Consider the following 6,000-nt stretch of genomic DNA (forward strand, 5'->3'; position numbering starts at 1 on the left):
CCTGAGTCTCAGTGTCTGGAAGCCAAAAACAGAGAAGAGCAGGAAGTGTCTAGAAATCAAATGCCAGCAGCTAAGAGACACTCGAAGGAACATGTTCCCAGGTCAAAGTGATAGCACAGTGGGTTAAAGCACTTTCTTTGCAGGAGACCAGCCCAAGTTCCATCCCCAGCATCCCAAAAGATCCCTCAAACCAGCCAGGAGTAATTCCTGGCTGCAGAGCCAGGGTAACCCCTGAGCACTGCTGTGTGTGGCCCAAACAAACAAATAAAAACAAAAAAAGAAGAAATAAAAGATGGGGAGCAGACAATCCCTGGAGGAAATAAACCCTCAGAAAGAACAGAACTGGGAATTAAGAAGGCAGTGGTGGTGGTGGGGTCATGGAACAGATGGAGAAATCTTGACACTGAGGTGGAGGAACTTACTCCTGGCTCTACACTCAGGTATCACTCCTAGTGGTGCTGAGGGGACTATATGGGGTGCTGGGATTGAACTCAAGTCTAAAATCCTACCCACTATACTATATCAGTCAATATATATATGCTGTATATACTCTCTTTATGTATTATATTATAAGATAATACCCAGCTATTAACCCCAAACAAAGGTGTTCCCTGACTTCCTCTTCATGGTAACCTCTATCTTTTTTTTTTTTTTTTTTTTGGCTTTTGGGCCACACCTGGTGATGCTCAGTAACTTTCTGGCTATGCACTCAGAAATCGCTCCTGGCTTGGGGGACCATATGGGATGCTGGGGGATCGAACCATGGTCCATCCTAGGCTAGCGTGCAAGGCAGACACCTTACTTCTAGCGCCACCTCTCCAGCCTCTGAAATACACATACACAAACACACACACATATTGTTTGATTATTTGTTTTTGTTTTTGGGTCACACCTGGCAGCGCTCAAGGGTTGCTCCTGGCTCTACACTCAGAAATTGCTCCTGGCAGGCTCTACGGAGGCATCTACATGGGATGCCGGGATTCGAACCATCGTCCTTCTGCATGCAAAGCAAACACCTTACCTCCATGCTATCTCTCCAGTCCCTGGATATTTTTTTTATTTTATACTATATAAACACAGTATATAACTGCTGGTGATGATTTCACCGGGGCTTTAGCATGCAAAATCTATGTGCTCTAGCACTCTGAGCCATTTACTGGCCCTAGAGCTTTCTGGCAAATCCCAGAACCAGAAACCTCAGAAGTTAACCACAGCCCATACCTGTTACCTTCCCAGCAGAAAAACCACCCAGCTCCTCCACCAAGCTCCAAAAGGAAATAATGGCCTCTGACTCTTCCCAGGTAGTCTTGTCTGAACTGATCCCTTTGGGGCCTCCTCAGAATGGGTGGGAGGCAGACTCCTCTTTTTTCATGAACCACAGCAGCCCAGCAACACACCCTGCACACCCCCACAGAAAAGGTCCAGCTCCACAACTTAACCTTTGTTTCAGATCTGTAGATCCAGGACCAAGCAACATCAAGCAGCCATGAGACATCTCAGTTTTTTTTATAGTAGTGACAGCCCAGTAGTACAACAGGAAATCTGATGGGAAAGTTACAGAGCTTAGTGAACCTGAACAGTAACACAAGAAGGCTCAGTCAGTACCAATCATAGCTCAGGAAATCCCTAGACTCAGACTAACATCATGGAAAGATAAATTATTTCAAATTTCAAATTGGCCTTTGTTGATTTAAGTTTTAATAATTCTATTTGCCTTTGTGTTGCAACAAGCAATTGCAACAATATCAACAAGCAAATTGATTTGTGCCTGCATGCTAGGATGGTGAGTGGGAGATTGCGGACACAGGTGAAGGGAACTTCACACTGGTGATGGGATTGGTGTTGGAACATCTAAGGCCTGAAAGGACTATATTACAAACAACTTGGTAAATCACCATGCTACAATAAAATTTTTGTTTCTTTGTTTGTTTTTGGGTCACACCCGGCAGCGCTCAGGGGTTACTCCTGACTCTGCTCTCAGAAGTCGCTCCTGGCGACTCGGGTATCATATGGGATGCCAGGATTCAAACCAGGATCCGTTCTGTGTTGGCCGCATGCAAGACAAATGCCTTACCACTATACTATCGCCAATAATAAAATTTGTTTAATTTACCTAATTTGAGAAAAAAAATCTTTTTTTGTTTTGGTTTTTGGGCCACACCCGGCAGTGCTCAGGGGTTACTCCTGGCTATCTGCTCAGAAATAGCTCCTGGCAGGCACGGGGGACCATATGGGACACCGGGATTCGAACCAACCACCTTTGGTCCTGGATCGGCTGCTTGCAAGGCAAACACGGCTGTGCTATCTCTCCGGGCCCGAAAAAAAATCTTGATATAGATGTCTATATATGTTATCCTCTCTCTCAATTCCTTCCTTGATTCAAATCATCTTCCTTCATTTTCTGGCTGTTTGCTCCAATTTTCTCACATGTAGACTCATATATCCTGCCCCTTAAATCTTGCCAGCACCCAGATATACTTTCTACAAAGGGTTCCACATCCTCTTTTGGTTCAGGGGTTCAGGCGGGAGACACTTGCAAGGTGCAAAAGCACATTTGCCTCTCACTCGCATCACAGAGCAAAAGCCGGGAGGGGAGTAACTGTTATAAACAAATAATTGGAGGGTAGAAGCACTTTGCAAAAAGAGAAGAGAAAATGCTCCCAAACACCTCTAAATATAGATCCAACAACTTGTACTGTTGAGGGGCAGAATACAGACCAGAGGTATTTAAGACACAATTCAGAGGACTGAGGTCATGCTTTGCAAGCCTCAGCTGAGATTTTTTTTTTTTTTTTTTTTTTTGGTTTTTGGGCCACACCCGGTGACGCTCAGGGGTTACTCCTGGCTATGCGCTCAGAAGTCGCTCCTGGCTTGGGGGACCATATGGGACGCCGGGGGATCGAACCGCGGTCCGTCTCCTAGGCTAGCGCAGGTAAGGCAGGCACCTTACCTCGAGCGCCACCGCCCGGCCAGCTGAGATTTGATCCCTGGCATCGCATGGGGCCCCTAAACACTGTCTCTCTACCACCAACAAAGAAAAGAAAATTCTTTGCAATCCTCTTTAAGACATAAGAGAAAAAGCCTCTGAGCATATACCCCCCCACCCCCCCCTTAACAGCTGGAGAGCTGAGAACCCCGGGAGGAGAAATCACACCCCAGGTCAGGTGGCTGTTAAGTGCTGGCTTCATCTCTGCCAACCAGCCAAGGCTCTTTCAGCTACCCAGTCTGTTTCCCCTATATTCCCCTCCTGCTCCCCAACCCTCTCCCTCCACACACACATTCAAGAAGGGCCAGACAACAACAACAACAGAAGCTTTCCCAACACTTCCCCTCAGGCAAATTAAGACTGCTCAGAGGAACAGAAACTTGATTTAAGATTTGCCCATTTACAAACAAGGTGGGGGAAAAAGTTTAAACCTCCCTTGTAGCAGAAGAATATGACCTCTCTCTCTTTCTCTCTCTCTCTGTCTCTGTCTCTCTCTCTATCTATCTCTCCCCTCTTACCAACCTTTATCTCTATTACTCTCTCTGTGTCTTCTCTCTTTCTCTGTCATTGTCTCTCTCTGTCTCTGTCTCTGTCTGTCCTTGTCTATCAGTATGTCTCTCTCTCCTCCAGCCTCTGTCTCTGTCTTTGTCTATCAATATGTCTCTCTCGGGGCCGGGCTGTGGCGCTAAAGGTAAGGTGCCTGCCTTGCCTGCACTAGCCTTGGACGGACCTCGGTTCGATCCCCCAGTGTCCCATATGGTCCCCTAAGCCAGAAGCAACTTCTGAGCACATAGACAGGAGTAACCCCTGAGCGTTACCTGGTGTGGCCCAAAAACCAAAAAAAAAAAAAAAAAAAATGTCTCTCTCCTCCAGCCTCTGTCTCTATCACTCTGTGTCTCCATCTCTTCTCTCCATCTCCTCTCTGTCTCTGTCTTTGTCTACAGTCTGTCCTTTTTTGTTTGTTGGTTTTTTGAGTCACATCCAGCAATGCTCAGGGGTTGCTCCTGGCGACAGGAGAGATAGCATGGAGGTAAGGCATTTGCCTTGCATGCAGAAGGTTGGTGATTTGAATCCCGGCATCCCATGTCCCATGTGGTCCTCTGAGATGCTAGGAGCGATTTCTGAGCATATAGCCAGGAGTAACCCGAGCACTGCCGGGTGTACCCAAAAACCAAAAAAAAAAAAAAAAAGGAAATTGCTCTTGGCAGGAATGGGATGCTGGGATTCAAACCACGGTCCATCCTGGATCAGCTGCGTGCAAGGCAAATGCCCTACCATTGTGCTATCTCTCCAGCCCCCTGTCTTTTTTTAAATAAATTTATTTAAAAAATTCATCACATAGTTGACATAACTGATCATAACACATTTGTTTCAAGATGACCAAAAGCAAAGTTATTTAAAAAAAAGAAAAAAGAAAAGAAAATAGGGGCCAGAGAGATAGCATGGAGGTAAGGCATTTATTTGCCTTGCATGCAGAAGGTCTGTGGTTAGAATCCTAGCTTCCTATATGGTCCCCTGAGCCTGTCAGGAGTATTTCTGAGCATAGAGCCAGGAGTAACCCCTGAGCACTACCAGGTGTGACCCCCCCTCAAAAAAAAAAAAGAAATAGAAAATAGAAAAACTAAAACAAAAATGGAAGAGAAAGGAAAGAAGAAAAAGTTCAGTAGCAAGTATATTTGTGAAAAATCTGTCTGTCTTTATCTTTCTCTCTCCAGCCTGTCTGTCTCTATCACACTCTTTGTGTCTCCACCTCCTCTCTGTCTCTGTCTTTGTCTATCAGTCTGTCTGTCTTTGTATGTTTGTCTTTCTCTTCCCATCCCAGCTTGGGAGCTGGCTTTAAGAGCTGGAGTACAGGGGCTGGAGAGATAGCATGGAGATAAGGTGTTTGCCTTGCATGCAGAAGGACAATGATTCAAATCCAGGCATCCATATGGTCCCCCAAGCCTGCCAGGAGCAATTTCTGAGCATAGAGCCAGGAATAACCCTGAGCGCTGCCGGGTGTGACCCCCCAAAAAAAGAAAGGAATAAAAAAGAAAAGAGCTGGAGCACAGGCTTTGTATACATGAAAATGGGGTTCCATTCCCAGCACCGCATGGTCCCTCTAATACCTCTGCAGTCACCCCCCAGCCACGGCACTGCGGACCATGACACCCAAACCAGAAAGAAAAGAAAAAGATCTTTCAGGGACTAAAGGGATTATTTCTCCTTTGGATTTGGCTAATTTTCATCTGGTCTATAGAGAGAAAGGAGAGCTAAAAATTAGGAAGCTTTAAATTTCATTCTGACTTGGCTGTTTCCTTCAGACCCAGAGCTTCAGCAAACCTACTTGAACAACTGGGAAAGAGAGAGAGAAATGCTTGCCTCACAGCATTGGCATGTGGACAGGGAATGTGACTGCAAGGAGTCCAGCCTGGTGACCCGCACATATTGGTATTGTTACTACTACATAAAGTTTCTTTTCTCTCTTTCCTGGCCAGTTGCACATGGCCAACCTAGGCACCCAAGAATGGTCCCCTGAGCCTACCAGGACGGATTCCAGATGGCCAGAGTAATAGCAATAGCACAATGGGGAGGGCATTTGCCTTGCATGCTGCAGACCTGGGTTTGATCCCTAGTATAATACACAGCTATCAACCCCAAACAAAGGTGTTCCTTTAACTTCCTCTTCCCCTGGAAACCTCTTCCTTTGGTATATAAAAGCTCACTGGATAGTTACTCTTGTATTTCACTGGTATGGGGAATTACTTTGAATAAAAAAAAAAAAAAAAAAAAAAAAAAGCAGTTCTGGTTTTTGGCTTGGGCCGAGGTAGCACATGGCAAAGAGAGAGGCCATGAGGCTAAAAGCAAACTGACTCCAATGAATCTTTTTTTCACTGGTGTGGTATTATTTCTCCACCACTCCTCAGATTCTTCAGACCTGTCTGCCTAAAAAGTTAGCAACATGGTGTTTGGGGGCAGTCTCACCATTCCTGGATTTTTATTTTACACCCTGGCACTCCATATGGTCCCTCGAG

The sequence above is a fragment of the Suncus etruscus genome, chromosome 13 (assembly GCF_024139225.1).
Source record: "Suncus etruscus isolate mSunEtr1 chromosome 13, mSunEtr1.pri.cur, whole genome shotgun sequence".
NCBI classification, from domain to species: Eukaryota; Metazoa; Chordata; class Mammalia; order Eulipotyphla; family Soricidae; genus Suncus; species Suncus etruscus.